Source organism: Danaus plexippus, chromosome 7, assembly GCF_018135715.1.
Source record: "Danaus plexippus chromosome 7, MEX_DaPlex, whole genome shotgun sequence".
Lineage (NCBI taxonomy): Eukaryota > Metazoa > Arthropoda > Insecta > Lepidoptera > Nymphalidae > Danaus > Danaus plexippus.
This window is the reverse complement of record NC_083541.1, coordinates 6,947,221-6,969,526: the sequence shown is the minus strand read 5'-3', so window position 1 is coordinate 6,969,526 and position 22,306 is coordinate 6,947,221. Positions and strand designations below refer to the sequence as shown.

Here is a 22,306-nt window from a genome sequence, read left to right as displayed (position 1 = left end):
ATAGTTAATGGTGAATAGTATGATTTTTTATTCTTTTACACTGGATTCGGCATCAAATTTATTTTATTACTAAACTAGAAGAAACTTACATTTGAAGACTAAGGACTAATAAAAATAAATGGCAGTAAAATATGCGATGATAAAAGTGAAATGGTATCATAATAAAAGTGCGAACGTAACGCATTAATTTTTCCTTAATATATTTTCTCTCGCGTGACATGTCTATCTAAAGATAGCCGGAAAGAGATCATTATTTCCGATAAAGCTGAACTTATATTGTTAAATATAATTTCAGATATTTTTACATTTATTTTATAATTATATTTGTTTTGTAAAATGTGATATTTAAAAAGAACATCATTTCCTATTGAATTATATAATTAACAATAATCCATATAGATAATTTCGGCTGCAATGTATCAAATGTGGACTTGTACTATTAGACACTCTCAGCATGATTACGGCGATTGAAAAAACTGACAGGTAGCAACTGATATTAGCCTACCAATACACGGAACAATTGACACACTTTGGGGGAGGCCTACGTTTAGTAGTAAACGGCAACATTCATGAATTTATTCATGGATTGATTACAAAAAGGAACCACAGAGTCGAAACTTCTCAGCATTCCATGGATCCGAGGAACCTATTATTAGTTAGTTCGTTAGTGAACTCGTAATACTTATCAACCTTGATGGCATGGTCTTTGGGGATGTTGGTTTCCGAAGGAACCGTTATCTCTATTAACACAAAGCGCTTTAAGATTCGCGAATACAGAAATATGTCTAGTCTGGACGCCGACGCATAAATATCGTCTGGGATTTTATATTGTTTCTCATGCGTATCCATCATTATTGTCCAATCCGGAGCCGCTTTAAGGATAGACACAAGTCTATAGTATAAAATACTATATTAAAATGTGTTGAAATTATAGGTTAAAGTGAGAAACCAAAACTGTAAGAGGCCATTCACTTGTTTGCACTTGCCATTAATTATTCGAAACACTAAAATAATATATTATATGAATTATAGAAATAGTATTTCTATTTATAAGAACAGTCATTTGATAATTATTGTATGATGATAATACGATACCATTTTTTGTTATTATCACAATACAGAAAAAAAACAGATCAACGACAATGATTATAATACATACAATAAAGAGCCATAAAACAAAACAAAATTAATTACACATAATATACGTATATAATACTAGAAAATATTTATAATAAAAAATAAATTACAACAGTTATCCATGAAATATAAAAACTAGTACAGTGAATTGAAATTAAATTATTTTGTTGATTACATGATAATATCAATTAAATTAATAACATAAGCATTTTGGACTAGAAAAAAAGTAACGTACGAAAACGATATTCTTTTTTATAAAAAAAAATTCTAATAAAATTATAAATCAAATTTTCAAATTATAAATTTGATTTTTTTTTTGTCTGTTTTAAACAATTTATCGTTTTTATATGTCATTTATGTACGTCAATTAGAACCAGGCTCCTTAATGTATATATGTACATTGAAATTTAAAATGTTTTCTGTTTTCAACAGTTACAAAGAACTAACCAGGATGATGTGAATAAAATACGTGAATGATAAAAATTCAGAATGAATAGAAATGAGAACAATAAAAGCCATAAATTTTACACAGCAATATTTTTCGTATCATGGCGGCTGAAAAAAGCATCGTCACGTGACCAGCACGTGTCCGCAATATCAGTGAGGAAAACATATTCCGTGTCGAATGTTAAGAACGCTCCGGAAAGAACATTTGTCACTTATACTTTATATAAGGTTTATGAACAATTTTGAATAAGATATTTCCTTTGCTTCTGTCTTACTATTTCTAATATTTTCTTTAGTTGTAGTATGTAGAATAGGGAAATTAAAATTCTTGATAAAAATGTATTGGAATTGAATAAATCCGTTTTTTTCTTTATCACTCACAGCTAAAGTTTTTTCCAATCGTCATTTTTTTTATATTTAGGGGAGAACTTCAAAGCGATATCAATGTCAGTAATACAATAAAATCTGCGTACAGTTTCCTATACAATACGATTCCGCAGCCGATACTTCACATATATGATTTAAACTTTATAATTTTTTTTGAATGACATGACACAAGCCCCTGTGGCCTAATGGATAAGGCATCGGCCTCCTAAGCCGGGGATTGTGGGTTCGAGTCCCATCAGGGGTAAAGGCGATGTTTTTGACTCACAAAAACATTTTCTTTAAATAATTTTGTCAAACTATATTGTACTACATTATTTTGTTAATGATATAAAAGATTAAACAATTTTATAGTTTTTATTATTATCCTTGAAATAGATATATACAATCAAATTAATTAGAAATTCTGTAAGTGGTCTTGTAACATGATATCGACATTGTACATACCTTGTTGCTTAATTGTTTCATTACACATTAGTGCTGCCTCCGCTAACTGTCACCGTTTTCATGCCAAACGTTGTATCAAGCCGCAAGCATCTTTTGACAACGACACAGGATTCATTGGATATGAAAATGTATAAAACAATATTTTTATAATATTAAATGTATGAAACATAATTTTTGGTAAGCAAAATTCAAACTGTTATATATTTTTTTTGCTGGTATATGAAAAGCTTGCATACTATAAAATGCGTCTAATATATATATGCCAACAAAATATCCAGTTAAAAAAAAGTGTTTTCATTGTAAAAGCTTGTTAGAAATATATATATATATATAATTTAAATCAAGATTTTGTTACATATAAAACATTATTTATATAAAATATTGGTCTCTTATTCAGAATTGTGTACAAAATGCTTGTATGAAAGATTTCTAGGCTTCATGTTATAGTAGGAATGCTTTTGTGTCATATACTGCAAGGCGCATAGCGAAGCATAACTTGAGAACAATTGAAGCGATATAGTATATTATATTTAGGCGTTCCGTAATTAAATATACATTAGTAATATCTTTGTTGAATATTTAAACCCCTATTGAAAGTGTACTTCATCTCGTAAAGCACAGCTAATAAAAGTTTTATCTTACTGAAAATATGTTATTCTTCAATAATTACGATCTAAAATAAATGCCTTTTTTTAATAAATTGCTTTTCATATAAATGAAACTAATATTGAACGAACCGTTAATGAACCGTCGCTGCAAAATATCCGAAACCTCGCGAGTATGTAGTTTTTTTTTTAGTAAAATACGCGTCGTAATCCGAAAAATATTAGTTTCATTTAAATGAATACCCGCGACTTTTAATAATTGTTCTAAAAATTAAAGTGTAATATGTGAAAGGATGTTTAATGAAATAGTAAAATATTTTTATTTTTTATTCTATATTTTACAGTTACTTCAAAAATAAAAATGCAGAGAGCCTGAATAGGTTGATGTTCTGTCTTTTGACTTCCAACCACCAAACACAGATGGCGCTAAAACAAATTATTGCAAAATATAATTTTACATTATATTATTGTGCTTGAGTATAATTATGAAATGAATAAGTAGATTCGATATACAAATATATGTCTATTTAAAATTATTTTCAAAAATAATCACTTGTCATACAAAAAATAATAAGAACTTAACAATGTCGGAATGACAAAAACATCTGACCTTAACGTTGTTAAATTGAAAAACCTTTATTCAAATAACTCAAGAAATCGTTTTTCAATATAAACTAGCTGTCTTCTTTATAAGATTGCATGAAGGAAAGCCGTTGATATTGAGTTATGAAAAAATTATCATAGTATCAAATTCAATTATTATTTCTGTTTTTCTCAAATCTCTTACTTTTCTAATATTACAGACGTTTAACAATTGCCAAATATTCCATAATCCATTAGAGCTTGTAAAGTATACGTTTTTTCGTATTCTCATTGTTATTTTTAGTATAAAAACGATACTATTTATAAGTAAATTCATGCCGGATTTACCACAATAAAATTAGTTTTTTATATAGAAGGTTCTTTATGTACTTGGGGGATGGGTGTGATTAATAAAACCGATATTTCATAATCATATTCGATAATTTATGTGTGTTAAGTGAAATTAAAAACTATGAATGCTGCTATGAGCAACGCTTTAAAAGGAAAGCTAAATGATTCGTCACGTCTCTTTTCTAGATGAAGAGCTTAAATTGCAAGCGCACAAAACAGTTAGTAGCAATGCATTCATAGTTTGCGATATGTGAATTTTGAATTTCAATTAAAAAATAAGTAAATGTCAATGTAATAAAATATTAATATCTTCATGTTCTCTGATGTAAAGTGACTTTTAAATCCATGATTAATTAGTAGATAAAATAAAAGTAATAGTTAGAAAAAAAACTCTCATGTGCTGGAATTAAGCTAGAAATTTAAAAGTGAATTTATTTTGGTGGTCAATTTGCGTATATTCTGTCGGTTTTTGTGTAAACTGCCATTATTCAATTCAGTAACTATAAATTGAAACGAAATTGGCCCGGGATTGAGTGTCTGTGCTGTTTGTTTATACTTTTTTGTATAATTTTATGGTTGGTTTTATCACGCAGATTGAATTTCATCATTTTATTCATTAACAAACTATCAGTCGTAACAAAACAAACATAATAATATTATACAGTTAACATTTATATAATATTATTATTGGTGAATACAGTTTACGCATGTTATTGTTGAAAAAGTATAATAGATAAACAATTTGTTCATTTGCACTGTTTTTACGTCACAAATTTCACAAGTGAATAAAAATGATGTTATAATGTATACAATGGGATTATGTTATAGTAATTAATATATAATAGTTATTAATTAGCATACCAAGAAGTTAATTAATTAGTTTAACCTAATTCAAATTAACTTGCGGGGATATACCGGCGGATGAATTTACAATCAAGGGTGATATCATATTGTTTCGGATAACACGAGAAATTTTCTGCCAATAATGAGATTAATTAAATATTTAAAAAGAAACATAGACATTGATTTATTAAGGCATTTTTATATACCTCATCCCGGTCTTTGTTTATTACTCTATTTAACCCAGGGACCCTGAAATTTCTCTTGAATATTCACTCGCCCGAAACCCACATCAATAACCATTACTTAGCAAAAAAAAAAAAAAATCTGTAAAGTTTTTTAATATAACTAAAACCGTGAACAAAAACTTTCATCAATCCTGAAACCTGTTCCAGAAATAAAATATAACGATCCCGTTACAAGCATCGATTAAGAGATTGAAGTTGAAAAAGTGGTATAAAATTAATTAGGGTCGCATCGATCCCGCTACGGACCGAATATAGTGGTCGCTTTCGGTAAATTAATTAACCGGGCGATTGCTTTCAACGATATTATATTTTTGCTAGTTCATGATTCTTTTATGGAACAGATATTTTATGTGGCGGAAAAACTTTGTAATACGCTTCCAGTTATATTACCGAGCAGTAAGATTTATAATGGCATGATTTGATTAAATGTTTCAAAATGTTGCTTCGAGCTATTTTTATTAACTGTTCGATTTATAAGTTCACTTCAATACAAACGTTTTAAATATTCATTAAATATTTAACGATTAATTCAATTTCGACGTTTTCACGAATTATCAGTTGAGAATTATAAATCCATACTAATATTATAAATGCGAAAGTAACTCTGTCTGTCTCTCTGTTACTCAAACACGCCTACACTACTGAACCAATTTGCACGAAATTTGGTATGGAGATATTTTGATGCTCGAGAATGGACATAGGCTACTTTTTACCCCGGGAAAATGACGCACTCCCATGGGAAAATTCAGGCGGGATCGCTTTTATGCCTAAACTACTGAACAGATTTAAATGAAATTTGATAAGGAGATAGTTTGAGACTTAAGAAAGGACATGAGTTACTTTTGACCGCGGGAAAAGAACGCAATCCCATGGGAAAAATTACTTTTCTGGCGAAGGAAGGAAAAACAAAAAACATCATATATAAAAATGTATTGCAGGAATCTATCTTCTTCTTAAAATGTATTAACCTAACCTATGACAATGACACTTAGTATGGCCTCATCCCATCTCGGCACAATTCAAATATACGTACAAAAAAGTACAGCTCAGATTTTTTCATACTACTATATAAAAAACTATCCAATGCGGACGAAGTCACGGGTAAAAGCTATATATAAGTAATTCTGAAATTTACGCGGACGAAGTCGCGGGCAAAAACTAGTATCATTATAAAGAGTAACGTGTATTAAAGAAAAAGAAACTTTTCAACTACATCAAAATCTTTATTTAATGCATCGAATAGATGAAAAATAGAAACGCAGAGTTTGCATATATAAATTTTTTGCGAAAGCCAACATACTTTTGTTTTTTTTACTTACTCTCATGACTAAAGCGAATCTATTGACCCCTGTCATAAAAAAATTCAATCCGTTTCGACTCTACAAGATGCCAAATAGATATGTGTACATACATACATTCATACACGCGAAAAACGTAACACTCCCTTTTTTCACAGTTGCGTCAAAAAATTTATATCTCCTTGTCGATGCGTCGAAAATTATCAAGAAGCAACTTTGCTGAACTGCAATTTTTACAAAAACTTCATTGGAACAAAGAATAGTCAACGCTTTTATTGAAAAGTGTTACTCTAAAGAGTTTTTAATTTACAACTTAAAACACACAAAATGTGTTGAGTTCGTGAGTAACCAATCTTCCAGGTATTACATAATATTAAAATAATAATTAATTCTATACCACGAAACCACTTTAAATAGATACTAATAATTGTACTTTAATGCAGATGCTTGCAATAAACCACAATCTAAAATTAATATTGGCCTCCAAAGCCATTAGAAGCATTTATTAAACAGAATTACAAATACGAAAATAGAGTTGTGCTGCATAGTGTAATTTACTATAAAATGATGACTACTACGTAATAGCTTTCCTTTTAACAGATTTTCTGAAGAAATTCGATTATTATTTATTGGAAAAAATAAGCTGCCTTGGTTCAGTTGAATAATTTTCCGATAATCGAATTTATAGGTACAGTTATATTTTACTTCGAAATAAGTAAGCATTAATAACATTTGATGATCTAAAGGAAATGTACACTTGTGCAAATGATGAAAAATATCAAAAAGAATATAACTTGTATCAAAACTTTCTTCGATTACTATGACACTTAAGAAAAAGAGAGACAAGTTTAATTTATATCTCTCTAAGTAGGTTAAACCCAGAAATTCGACAAACAAAAAGCTACTCTCATGAAAAATTCCCATAATATTTTACAAGTCCATAAATCACTTGCTTAAGGCGTTAAGAACAAAGTCTTTGGAATCAAACAAATAGGTCCATTTCCTACGATCTATCAACAGCTAAAGATTCTGTCAAAGAAAATCTTGAAATAATTCGAACATCGACATGGTCTTGATTACTTGCTCACCTTATTTGATAGACATTAACTTTTCACTATTACTTTACAAATATTATTGAAAACATTTTGGATATAAGTGTATAAATATATATTTGAATTGGGGCGATAGTGGTAAGTGTGAGCGTGATGTTTTCTTTCAAATTTATCTTAATTGATGGTAAAAGATTGCTATCGATCTCAAAACTAATGGTTCGGCAGAATAAGGTTATGTACTGAAGATTATATGGCGATTTGCCAAGCGATACATGACAATCTAAAATATTTAATGATGTATTATTTTGCACTACTTTATTAAACCTACCAATAGCTGTTCAGTTTACTACTAAATAAATTAAAATGAGTATTGGATAATGACTATTTAGTTAATTATATCGTATGTAGAACTTCGAACAAGACGTTGGAAATTCGTATTCTAATGTTCCTAATTTGGGTAATATCCCAACTTGATAATTTAGCAGATGTTACGCTTTCACGAATGTTTAAATATTATGTTTATTGTGTGAATAATTGTGTACGAGTATTAAGACAAAATGGCGCCTTAAATAATACTGGGATATACATCATATGTATGTAAATTTAAATTGTTTTATACGATTCAATTATAGTTTCATTGATTGATAAACTCCTAACTGTAATGAGATCTAAGACTTTCGCGAGTATTCATTTAAATGAAACATATAGGTATTTTTCGGATAACAACGCTTAGTATTTTAATATTTTAAAATAATTTAAATAACTTGATAATGCCAACGTTTTGGTTACTTTGCAGAAACCGTGATCAAGAGCAGACGCGATGTCAGCAGTATGTAATTTTTTTTTAAAAATAAAATATGAGTAGTAATCCGAAATATATTAGTTCCTTACTTAAATGTGGCTATTTTCTTAGAGTATTTATATCAACAGAAATATTTTAAAAAATTTATGACTTTGTTTCTTTACTATTGTTTTATTTTATAGTCCTGTTTTCATTTCCTTAGCATTGCAAGTTTAACGACATACATATTTATGCACTTTGATAATATAACTTCATACGATTCTCAAAACTATATTTAAAAAGGCTCAAAAATTTATAACAGCGTTTAACGATACCATGGTCCGATATTGTTGCCGGTGACTGTTCCGTAGTTGGCTCGTATCACAGCGACGTTCTGGAAAAGGGATTATTACCGTCATTATTTCTCGCTTTTCAAATCCAATGACATTTAAGGAAGATAACAGACAAGATTCAATTTACGAGTGACATCAAGTGACTAGTTGACGACAGTCATTTGGCTGGTTATTGCTTTCGACGGTTTACCATGACCGCTCGCTACCGGCCACTGCTACCGAAAGGCTCGTCTATTCGCACCCTTATCTCTAATGATTTTACTAACACCAATAACGTACGAAGCGGCGTTTGTGAATGATTAAAATTTATGGAATCACAGTAGAGTAATACTTTAAAGAATGTGAGTTTAAGCTTCGATTTTTTACAGATTTAATTGAATTTTTTTTTAATGATTATTATCAATGTATCAATTTGATTATAGCAATAAATATTATTTTTTGATTCTGTTAAAAAATCCTAAAAACGCAAAGGTTCCTATAGAATATGAAAATATCTACTCATTACATAGTCGCTAGCATATGCTAATGAATCTTTGTATGCCAATTGAGCCACAACCTTAACCCAGATTAGTGTGAATGAAAAGTAGCCCTTTCTATAAAAATTACGTAATGACAATCGGATATTGTTACACGTTTAGTTTTTTGCATAAAATGAAAAGCGAATAATATTGTATAACATTGCTAAAGGCAGGAATGAATAAAAAACCTATTGTTGCCTACTCATGGCAATAATATGCCTTTTTAATTATAAATTTGGAATAAAAGTACAATTATGTTAATTTAAATAGAAACGAAAATGTATAAAAGCGGTTATTTGTCTTCCAGAAGTAATGAACATATGTATTTTCGGCCTAGTTCTTTTTCGGTAGAAATAGGAATAAAATATTTTCAGAAAAATAAACAAATAAATAAAATCAAATAAAATTTTTAGAAACAGTAAATTATAAATGTTTTAAGAAAACATTGAGTAAATATAATCGAGACATAGATATTTTATTATTAAAACCAGTTGTAATCTAAACAGCTACCTTAGGACATAGTCCAATCAAATAACAAAATAAATAGCAAAAGATACACGTCATACTTCTACCGATCAACATCGCTGATTAGGCAACTTGATCCATTCTGTAACATAAATAACGATAGACGATAATCATTCTAAGTTTCAAAATAACATTGTTATATTGTAAGTACAAAATTTATGTTAGAGAGAGAAATAAATGTATAAGTATATAAAGTGGTATCCTAGAGACCAGCCCTTAATCTGTGGTAAATAATAGACATAAAATCGTATACCTTCATCCACCCTGATGTTAATAATATACAATAATATCCAAACTATTCCCAAATTTGTGAGCAAGAACATCTTGATTTCGTACTCAAGTTGTAACCCTGGCATAACTAATACATAACTTATCTCATACGAATTAACCCTCAAGCTGTTGAGGTCAAAAGCCGGTTTAATGAGTTCGGTCGTGTATATGTTACCTTAAATACATATTAAATTTGCAACAAACAATACGTTGGACTTTTACCGGTTACAAGAATTGGATTATGTTAATGTGAGTGTACTAAAAATACTAAACCAAAAGTATTATCATATTTGTTCATAGTTTTCAACTTTTGCCCCCGGCTTCACTTTAGGTTTAAGCTTTTAGGTAAATTAATATGTACAGAAACTATAAGTCAGCTTACAAGAAGTTTATTATAAAATATAAAAAACAAATGTCATCTATATTTTGCAAATAAAGAGATCTCCTATGTAAAAATGTCTATTACAAAAAGTAAGAACATTAGATGGAAATCAAGAAAAACTAAAATAACTCTGCATATATGAATAATAACAGACAAAGATGGATACATTTTTTATCTCTTCGTCGGAAAAAGCTGAAGGCACACCTGCTTGTTAATGGTACCTTCATCTGGACATGTGCCATTGGAGAGGAATCGTTTTAGCTTCTCTGATATATATTTGTTAAGTGTATTCGAAATAATAACAATACTATTACATTATTATGTAAACTCATATAACATATTTTATCTTTTATACATTTATGCAAGTGTCGTTAAAAACTTTAATTCCAAGTCACCGTTTCCGATACAAATAATTGGGTTGGATTTTACCCAAATGATAAAATATGATTCGATTTGGGAAAGCCTTTTTAAAGAGATGATTGTACCGTAATTTTACCCATATTTTTGATGCTCATTACTTTTCGGTTTAAATATTTTTGTTTAATATTATTTGAAAATACCAATAGGTTTGTGAAAGATCTTAGAAAAACCAATAGCGTAAAAAGGTACTTTTACCTACCGTAGCGGGGTTCGTTTTCAGCAACTAAAAGCCTCTAGGACCCTTAAGGAGCGGTTAAATGCGGGTTGGGTATAGAAATAGCGTCAGAAACATGAGATATGTAACTGGAACAACATTAGGTCAATTTCATATAAATGTTATGTGATCAAAAGTCATGTGCATTTTAAATTACTAAGAAATCTATTCTTCTTACTTACTATTTCAAGTTGGAAAAATTTAATTCCGTCTAATTTTGATAATAACATTGATGGAAATTAGTTTATTAGTACTTATTAGGATTTATATTATACATTTGGGTACATATGTTTTATATTGTTAAATATTTTGCAAGTGTATCTGTGTTCATGTATTTATGTGGATTTTTGGACCTTAAAAGGGAAATCGGTTTTGATTTAGATTTTATTAATAAAATTCTGTTGTTTAGTCAAAGAAATATATGGTAATATACATGGGGTAATATCGGAAAATAGATGCAAGGAGGGTATTATGGACAAATTAGCGAAACAGTCTGGAGATAATATATTAAATATCCGAGAGGTATTCTAGATATCCTCCTCTCGCTCTTTTAATCGAATATTATTATGATATTTACCAATGAGAAGCAGTTGCAAAATTAATATATGCTTTAGCGTATCAAATTAAATTAATAAGTAAACACAATCACGGGAACTTATGTCAGATATTCCAAAACATGACAGGGTCAAGTTGTTTATTTTAATGGAATGTTTGAATTAATGAAATAAAACTCAATATTAATCTACTAGCAGCTTCATATATAAGAAATGATACCCATATTTTCCTATAAAGAATATTCGGAAAAAAACTTCATCAATGATATTTTTTCTTCGACAGTAATCTCTTAGCAACGCATAAATCGTAGGATCTTTTTTTGGCTATAATTGAAAAAAAAAGTGTTTGAATATCTATTAAAAATGTCGTGATATCTATTATTATAAGTCAAAAGAATGTTATAATACATTTCGTAATAATTATTAGAATGAAATGAGATAGACATAAATATAAGCGATTCTTTAAATCTCGTTTAGTTTTTAAAACAACTTAAGGTAAGAAACCTTATTAATAAATGTATATTCTTTAAAAATAATCATGATTCATAGCTTCGCTCCAGCCTAGCTTTTGCTGGCGCTCCTCATGTGACGTGCAATGACCCAAAGACCTTATTTTGAATTACATAAGGCTCATTTCTATTTACTCTGGTTAGATACTCTCACCGTGATATGATTCGGAGCCTGCGCGAGTTTTAGTATTTCAGTTCCGTTTTAGCCTTCAGGGTGATCGCACGTGACGTGACACCGTTTACGCGCGGGAAAAAGTGTGCTTTTAAATCAAAATCTTCGTCCTTAAGACCGGAGACGCGCAGCCAATGTGATTTAAATAATAACGGTGAGTGTGGTGTATTTTTCTTTCTATACCTTAAGTGTTACAAGTGAAGTTCATGGTCGATTAGTTTAATATTTTTTCGCATGAGAGAATTGTTTGTGTTATCCTAAAAGGAAAACGCCGACGGTGAAATTTATGCGCTTGTTTGGAAGTTCGGTAGTGATAATAGGATTTTATTATACCGAAATGTATTTATTGTCTCCGATACGATGTTTATAGTGTTCCTCACGTCCTAATCTTATTATTTTATTGTAATATCAGTTTACGACATGTTTTTTTTGGTATAAATGTGGTTTATGGCTTTTGCTTTCTATGTTCAAATTATATTCGAAAGAAGAAACGAATTATAAAACATTCAGGGTTCAGTCGATTCTGTTCCTTTATCACAAAATAATACTTTGCATTGATTATACTTTGTTTTATATATTGATGAAAGAATTTAAATTATATAATAAGCATTTATCAAATGAGTGCAATAAGAAAGCAATTTCCCATATCCGAACAAGTGAAATATGAAACTATTCGGTACATCATGTAATGTTAAAAATGGCAAGAAACGGTATCGCTTTTTTGAATTAGTGATAAGAATTGGCTTAATGACTAAGTAAAGAAAGTATTAATATCATTTATGCTAGTTCTGATGTTAAGACGTCATTATGTATGAAAGATTTAAGTCAGAATATGATCAGAATCAATCCTCTCTTTGAAGTTAAATAGGGTTTCAATAAAACATATTTCGAACCATTTTTCACTAAAAATATCACATGATCATATAATTTTTTATTCTTCGTAATCCTTTTTAGTTTATTTTTATATATTGTTTGTTTCATTTGAAAACCTTTGAAATTAATATAGTCTTTATTTCACCGGTTGTTTTTTGTTGAATTTAATATACCTTTATGGATTTTTTTATAACAATGTTTTAATGGATATAAGTGTGATTCTGGTTACCTGAAATAAATAAAAATGAAAATTACATTCATTATACCAATATATATTATTTAAATAAACAATACCGATAGTAGATCCTTGGGATATTTTAAAGCAGTTTCATAAAAGAATCGTTAATAAGATTTAACATGTTATTATTACTTTGTACGCAAATAATTGTCTTTTTAATAATAATACTAAGAACTATAGTTATTTTTTTATCACTACATATTTTTTCAAAACAGTAATAAAAATATTGCCCGTAACTATTCGAGAAATATTTTTGTTTCCTACAGTTTTAGCTGCCTTTTATAATTCATTTCGCTCAAATCACTTCCCATGTAGGTCACATACACGTTGTCCATGCCTACGGTCAGACATGGGTAACGTGGCATAGCAATTGTGTAGTTCAAGGATCCGGTAAAATAATTTTATAGCAATTGTATCCGTATCCGTTGTTTTCACAGTAAGATTTAAAAAAAATATATACGAAATATGAGATCTAGGAAAAATGAAACATAAGAATACCAAGTCGAAATTACTGACTCAACATAAAAAGCACAAAGAACGTAGGTATAAAGAATGGGCACTTGCAATAAAAAATACGAAGAAACGACGTTGGTCTACTAAGTATACAGATTGTTGCTATCTTTACAACACGATGGCCATAATATTGCCCTTTCTTGTTCTTGCACAATAGAACACAAGAAGGTATTATATTTGATAAGAAAATTATACCTCCTGCTCCTTGCTTTGTTATTTGAAGAAAACGAGCACTTATTGCATACATTCTTCATAGAAATTTAGGAGGTCTCTAAACTAACACTCAATTGGAAATAATGTTAAAGGAGCATATCATTTTAGGCCCAGTATTACGTGTTAAAAATAACATTTTCTTTAAATGAAATACAATAGAATAGCACAAATACTTTTGACATGTTATACATTCAGTAGGAGGTATATTCATAAACAATCACTAATTGGCATCAATACTAAGAACACTACAACTTATTATAATGGCCTTTAAAAGTAGTATTACTATTTCATTTCATTGGAGACGCTTAAAGAGGCGTAATGGCATATAAGTGGAATATTCGAATAATTTAGTACGTAATTTTAAAAATCTACTACTATTTATTTTGTCATTACTTGTTTTATTCTCTGAAAGTTTGACAAGTTAAGTGTATTAGATAATTTTAAAACATATATGAAATTCTGTGATTTTGTGATGTTATCATATCACAGATGTGAGCGTGAGATATAAAAAAATTTATTTAAATTTTCGAGAACTAAGACACGGAAATTTTGAAAAGTTAAGAAGGAACTTGAGAACTCTTAAGTATGAAAGATATTCAAACGCAATATAACAATATCATGACAGAATATTATCTAAACTACACTTAAAACTCTCACATGGCAAGTTTCATAAAACCTTTTCCGAATAAAAGCGAATAAAACTATAAACATATTCTTCTTTTGAGTAATGTGATTAAACTTCTTGTTTTTCTTTCCTTGATATTTATATTGTAATATTTTGAGTTAACTGAGTTCACACAAACGCACATGAAGCAAGTAGGATACACATAATAATTACTAAGAAATCTAGATCTTTGGAATATTCAATTAACATTCTTAAAGTAAGTAATAAGTAAAGCGTTAAAATTATATAGGTGTGTCATATCGATAATATTTCCGGAAATGGAATTTCTGTAGCGAGAAATAGATTTTAAACACCAAATTTAATGCAATGCTTCCTCAATCGACTATATACTTTGAATAGACCCATACACTTCTTATTCACTGAAAAAATATCAAAAGATTAAACATTTATGTAGTTGAACAAACATTTATGTTTCAATATTCTCATACCTCTTTCAAAAACCATAAAACCATTAATGACCTTTTTTTAATATTGAAATAAAAAATCTTTGCATATTTTTATTCGTTTACTATAAAGTTATGTTTTCTACTTTACTGATACACGGCTTATGTAAGTTTAAAAACATATATTTATATGTACATCTACAAACATTCCACTTTGGAATTAACATTAAATGTTGATAAATTTAATGGTTTAGTATCCATTATATAGAAAATATTGAAAACTATAATATGCAAGATAATCTTTATGTGGTATTGTTTAATTTTTTCTTTGCACTTAATGTGGCAAATGAAAGGACAGCTATTATCTTTCCCGGAACATTGTTTTCAAGAGGCAAAGAAAAAAACAAAATAAGAAACACGGGAGTGTAGTACAAAAAAAAGAATTGATCGAAAGTTACTTGGAGGACTAAGAAAAAGTCGTTGAAGGAAAATAATTCGAAAAAACAAGTTTGCGATAATGAAAACTACTTATTACTTGACTCCAAATTATTGTTGGCCCAAATTTCTCCACCATTTTATCATAATTCTAACAATTTTCTTTGAAAGGTCAATCTTATTATAGGTAATTTTATACTTTGTTCTATAAGAGGTCTTTATTTTGTACTAGCTATGTTAAAGTTAAAACCTGTTTAGACCCACAAAACTGACATTATTAGATTTATTGGTAATAAATGATTTTTTTTAAAGTTATAAGTTATATTATAAATAATATAAAATAACGACACCTAAAATAGAATTTTATAGAGAACTGATAGGGTAAAGGAGAATTCTTACATATAAAAGAGTGAATCAGATTAATTTTCTCCTTTAATGAGCTTTATGAAGAGCGAGAGTAGCTCGCAATGATATCATCTTACGTGGCTGTGTTTTCACGGCTAACTGTGATGCTTTGCAATATAATTTAACCAATTTATAATAGTTTAATATTTGTACATACCTTAAACCAAAATCACTATCCATAAAAAGAGAAGAACGATTTTATTCAAAATTGTAAAAATAGATTCACAAACATTAAAGGAGTAACTGTAATATATTATAACTTTTAACAGTACCAGTATAATTATCTCAAGTCATATTCCCACAGTCAAAATCTATTTATTACTTTATATAATGATCTGTGAAAGTATATAGCTACATATACTTTTATAAAATTTCCATCCTTCTTAACCTTTACATAAATTACCTTTAACGTTTAAAAATAAATATCATATTTTACACACCAATATTTTCTGCCTGCCTTAATTTTATAAGCAGCACAACAAAGCGATTTCTGAAGTAAAATGATTTTTAATGAAAGAAGAGGAGTAAAAAATAAGTGAACAGCAAGGTTATTAGAGTTAGAGTCTTGTGGTGATGACTTTTAGGCATTTTAAGACTATAAATTTGAGTTTATTCAAGCGACAATAATACAAACTAGTTTCCGACCATTTCGATACAAAAAAGATTTAGATTGAATGAGTTAGAACAGAGGGGAATCTATCTCGCTATAAATATCACAAATTTTATAGAAATTCTAAGACTACCACTATGAGTCGCTTGGTACTCAGCCCACTGACTACGCGGGTAAATCTGCTATCTGCTATCTGCTAGATACCAAACAATAAGGGCCTTAAGAGAATTTTTGTATCTTCTTCTTCTTGTACGCTTGGACAGTGTTCTATCCCAGTAGACAGGAATTCAATTACCATACGGCTAGCTTAATAATTGAAGACATGCGTTACAAGTAGCAGCGCAAATCAGCAGATTTTCTTCAAATCCGATAACCCTGATCTCTGTACAGCTGCGGTCACTGAGTCTATTCTTGCGGGTATGGAATATTTTATTCTACACTGAGTAGTAACAGTGGGGGCAGAAAAATTGTTCTGATTCAATAAATCTAGAAATTAATTTAAAAAGTCGAGGAAGCTGGTTACTTGACTTGGACTGTAACCGGAGTTAAAAAGTTTCTAATATAAAAATTTATCTAAACGCTCCCTCAAGGTCCCGTAAAAGAGCGCCAAGCTAAGAATGATTTTGCGTGACGTTCATGTCTTGCAAGTTATTTCTTATTTAATTCTATATTCAGTACTTTGGATTTCACTTGTAAGTTGAGAAGGGTTTTATTGAGCCGTTGCTACTTCCACTGCGGAAAGCCGAAGGTAACTTAGATCACAGAGCTAATATGAAATCGATTCACTAGTTACTCTCTTTGCCTCTTGACTCGGCTTAGAACAACGGCTGTTTCACTATACGCACCATTGTCCCATGGTGTGGATACTCTATAACAGACAAGATCCAATCAATTGAAGGACTATAAGGTTAGTTTCCACTTTCCCCCAAAAGATGGAACGTGTGATCAACTAAAAACTCCAGGAATACCTAAAAATGCAGAAATTGTTCAACGATCACGAAAAACATCATTCACTTAATTCAATTAACATTATAACTGAAGGAATAAAAATGTCTAAAAAAACTTTATATTATAAAATTTTATAATAATAAATATTGTAACATTAATATGTTACAACTCCTAGTCGTGGTTCCTATATACTAGCACATATACCATATACACACATGTATAAAGACTATAAATAAACTCTATTTAATTTTAATGAAAAAAGTAAATAATATGTATTAGTTCTTCATTACTTATGTATGTCTATGACGTCGAAAGAATCGTTGTGAAACAAGCTAATACTACCATATAAACTCTTAACGTTTTAAACCAACATCCCAAAATATAATGAATGTATAGATCAAAAATACGGCAAAAAATTACATAAGTAAAAAGAATAAGTCCTTTCATGTCGTAAAGGTAACAGAGTTGAAAAGATAAAAACAAGAAGTTCGTTGTGAAAGCTTTACTTAAGATCACGTACTGGGACTCCGTAGAGTACTTTATTACAGAAAATGTCATGAAATATTGTAAATTATATGAATACGTTTTAAATTAAGTGTCGGGTCAACTTTATTCTGCGCAATGTTTAAGCTAAGCCAAAACTCAAGTCAAATATCATGAAACAAACGATTTAACGCCACTTTGTGTTACATATATGAGCATTGTTAAAAGATTATGATAGTTATAGTGAGATAAATATATATAATTGTTGTTGCTGTCACCTGTCAGCAATTTTCAGAGGGGTCTTAAAATAGGGTAAAAAGCCTTTAAGTTACTCTGAAGGATTGTAAGATGTTTTATAAATTCCGATTCTCGTAATCTCTGTAGAAAATAAATTTATAATATTTCAGTGCAATATTTGTATTCTTGAAGCTAACTCCTTCTACAAAGTCAATGTAAAATATATAATTAAATCCAAGGTTATGAAAAACCCACGTTGAGCTTGAAAACATTTTTACTCTGAACCTTAAATTGATAAATTTCTCTTAAAAAAATATCGAATTTCCATCCTAATTATTCAATAAATTTACAAAATCATAGGACGACCCGGGAATCAAATTATCGTATGACGGAGCAAAAATTTCGCTCCCTTTTTACATCAATTAGACTATACGACCGATTTCGAGGTCACAAATATTTTATATGGCCACCAATATAAATTGAAGTAAAAACATGGAAGTAAAGTTTTAAAGTATTTTGAATATTATATTATGTTGATATTACATCTACAATTGTTTGTAATATTTTTATCTCAAAAATATTTTATAACGTTATAAATTTATATTACGAAAATCTCAATGGTCAGTCTTTGTTAAACAAAAATAGATACCACTTTATTTATTACTTTTTACGGATTTGAAATGTTTATATCTATTTTCTTTATAAAAATGGATTTCATTCTTTCTTCCATAAAGTAGACTAGTATAATGCGGCCTTATAGATGTTATTAATGTTATACGAAGTAAGTAATGACAATCAATTTATAAACTACTAAGATGTCAAATATTATACAAGTTACTTCATGGCTTCAATATATCCCTTTATACTCTACAATTTGCGATCTGTAACATCTGAAATAAGTTTTGTAGAATTTTACTTTGTATATATTGCAACATTTAATCTCCATCCAGTGATATCGATGATAGGTCAGCAGTAAAATTATTGTTGCAATAGTTACTGCCTTAATTCTATGCAGTCAAAGAAAGCGACGATGGAATAGTCAATCTTTGGAAAAAAATATTTGCAGCAAGTAATGAAACTTTGTATTGCTATATTTCTAATCTTCCTCTTTTATAACTACAATAAATGGAAACTGAGTATTTTATTTCATATTTTTGCATTGAGGTCTTTTTCAGTGTTATAATGAATTAAGGTTATGTCGTATTCTTAATAAATGTGAAAGCAGATTTTATGCCAGCATATTATACATACATACATGTATTATTTATAACAAATTTTTATTAGTTCTTACCTCAAGAAAAGAGTAATGGATCCGTTGAATACTATCTATGAAAACTTTTTAATAGTATTTTAAAACTTTAACAAAAATATAGTAAAATAACAGTAAAGCTTAAAGTGAGAATACATAAAAGGTTATTAGAAGAATTTTATATCAGCTAGTTCTTCTTTCTATGAACATAGCGAGAATTCTTTAATAGTAATTTAATAAAAATAGTAAGATTACATTTTTTCATTTTCCTGCAATTTCAAGTAATATCGTATATTCAAAACCTACTTTACTAGAAAGAAAATAATTTATGTTAATTATTATACTTTGAAGTTCACGACTGAACAAAACCTACAAGGAGTCTAAACCAAAATATAGCATACAGCAATGATATAAGTAAAAGTGAAATGTGAGAATAGTAATTTTATAGTAAAATCACAGAATAACTGTTCTGACGTCATATGATTGCAATTTATTTGCTGTTGGAAAACTAACCGCAGACCATGTTAATGTGTGGAAATTGAATGTAATTTACTGAATTATTGCAAATAAAAAGAGCAACACATTTTATACCGTTTTTGAATGACAACTTCAAATTTCAATCCAGAATTTAGCTTCCGACCACTTTTGTAGCACGATTCCATTAAAATATCATTATAAAAGCCTTTGTCACAGTCAATAGAAGATTTTTCCTTTATGTATCAATTAGTAACTCTTTTGTATCTTATTATGTTAACCTTGAGAAAATTCTTGACACAAACAAGCTATAAAATTTCCCCGTCACCCTATAATTTGATTTAATATTGTTTACCTATCTTGTATAATTAATTAAAATTACACGGTTTCATTACGCTAAACTAGTAAGTACAGTGTATATTCATGTAAACAACTGTACAAAATCTTCTGAGATAGGAAATAGGAATTTTAAAACACGTGAATTGGAAACATATTTAACCTAAAGCACTCGTTTTCCGCCGAGACAAAAATGCTATCCCAAAATTCATACTAAGAGTTTTGTAAATTTAGAATACATATACCGTAGCAGTATTCTTGCAAAGTAATTCATAGTTTCTCTTTCCGTACACTGCTTTATCAGTGTATTTGCATAATAATTGATTTATTATTTTGATGTGATACATTCAACTCGTATCGGAATTTTATTGCATCATTAAGTTTATATAATGCTAACGATTCTTAAACCAGCTTTAAAGCTACTTTTATACATGTCAGTAACATTTTTTCTTCCATTAACGGTTCTCGTTCCTTTGTTCTATTTCCAAATAGAATAAATTGAGAAGGTCCTTTCCGTTTTCAATTTGTTTTGTATGTCTCCAAATTTCACATCTGTATCAAATTGGCAAATTGATTGGATATCAATATCCATTTTAGAAATAATGGAAATGTAAAGTAAATCGAATTGTATGTGTTGTTAAGTAAGAAAATTGAGATAGTACACGTCAGTGCTTAGGTGAAATTCGGGCATTGCTCGGAAGACAAAAGATCCGTCAATAAGATAAATGCTAGATGTTGAATATAGAAACGAATCTACATATAATTTTTGCATTTGTGGTAAATTTGTTCAGTATTATACCTATATGTTATATGTTTTTAAGTTTTTTTTTCCTTTACAAATATCACACAAAAAATAACTTAAACAACTATTTTTATGCATTGTTTTTCTATTTTATTTTGTTCAACAAAACTAAAAAACACACATTTATGTAACATATTTCATTCAGTATGCTAAATCGGCATATATCCTCTATTTCATATTTTTCAAACTTGTTTTATTATATGAAAACTTAAAAATAATATCTTTTTGTATTATTTTTTATGTCAAAACTTTTATCTTAAAGTATAAATAATAATTTTAATCGGTAATTAATATTTTATTCTTTAACGTAGAAATAATGAAAATGATTGATAACTGTGCTCTGAAACTTCCGTCGAAGGAAATGAGTGTAACGAGTATGTTTTCCTGGAAAACCTCAAGTTATTAGAAAATCTTATGACATCGATGTGAAAAATAAATAAGAGTCTTACCATGGGGTCAAATAAAAATAACGTAAAGAATGTTTAAAGTGGTCTATTTCACCCCAATCATAAAACTCATAGGGTTTTATGCCCTCTTCCTGAAAAGCGCGGTAGTTTTCACGTTGTTTTATATTCCACTTCCAGCTACATCCAATGTTATAATTATGTGATGATCACTATAATATGGGTGTGGAGTTATGATAGTGATAAGCCTTACTTAATAAAACTTGGTCCAATGAGGAGTAAATAACCCATATACCAGCCACGCACGTTTTGGCTGGATTCCATGCATTATTACGCTGACCTCTTTTATGGGGTAACCGGTAAATTGTGGCCACTATTCAGTCTCTAGGGACGTTTAGTTTATCACCTCCATTTTAACGAAATTCTCCCCCATTAGAAGATTCTGTACTATAAAAGCTGTAATGCATCCATTACCTTACCGCTAATGATACATCCATTTAATAGTAAACAAAAATTCTTCTGTTTTTTTTAATTTTTGAAAGATTTCGCAGTTAATAAATATCAAGGAAGTAATTAATTCTGGGTAAATTAGCAATTAATAATTTATCTACGAGATAAGAATACGAATGTAATAAATAAAATTGTAACATATAAAAATGTTATAAAATTCATGGAATTGTTTACTGCAAATTTACTAATATAAAAATAAGATAAATTTTAACTTCTGTAATAAAATCTACGATTTAAACTAGATTGAAAACGATCACTTTAATAGTAATTAAAGTTAACTCCTTGAATAGCACTTACAAAGGAGATCACTTTCAACTTGTTTTGAATACATAAAACATTGTATATATTGCTCAAATAAAACACTATCATAGTTCCAAAATTACAATACGAGATATATATTTCTTTTTATTGTAAAAACT

At 29.0% G+C, this 22,306-nt stretch overlaps 1 protein-coding gene and 1 non-coding gene across 2 annotated transcripts in view; both read left to right on the top strand.

Annotated features, from left to right (window-relative positions):
• The first annotated feature begins 2,142 nt into the window (after nucleotides 1-2,142).
• Nucleotides 2,143-2,215, top strand: Trnar-ccu (transfer RNA arginine (anticodon CCU)). Its single transcript has one exon. It is a non-coding gene; the product is annotated as a tRNA-Arg (tRNA).
• Nucleotides 2,216-12,124: 9,909 nt separating this feature from the next.
• LOC116770772 (connectin-like) overlaps nucleotides 12,125-22,306 on the top strand; it is a 65,488-nt gene continuing 55,306 nt past the window's right edge. The window contains exon 1 of the mRNA XM_032662378.2: nucleotides 12,125-12,243. The gene's annotated coding sequence lies outside the window, so the exon portion shown is untranslated. The remainder of the gene's footprint in view (nucleotides 12,244-22,306) is intronic.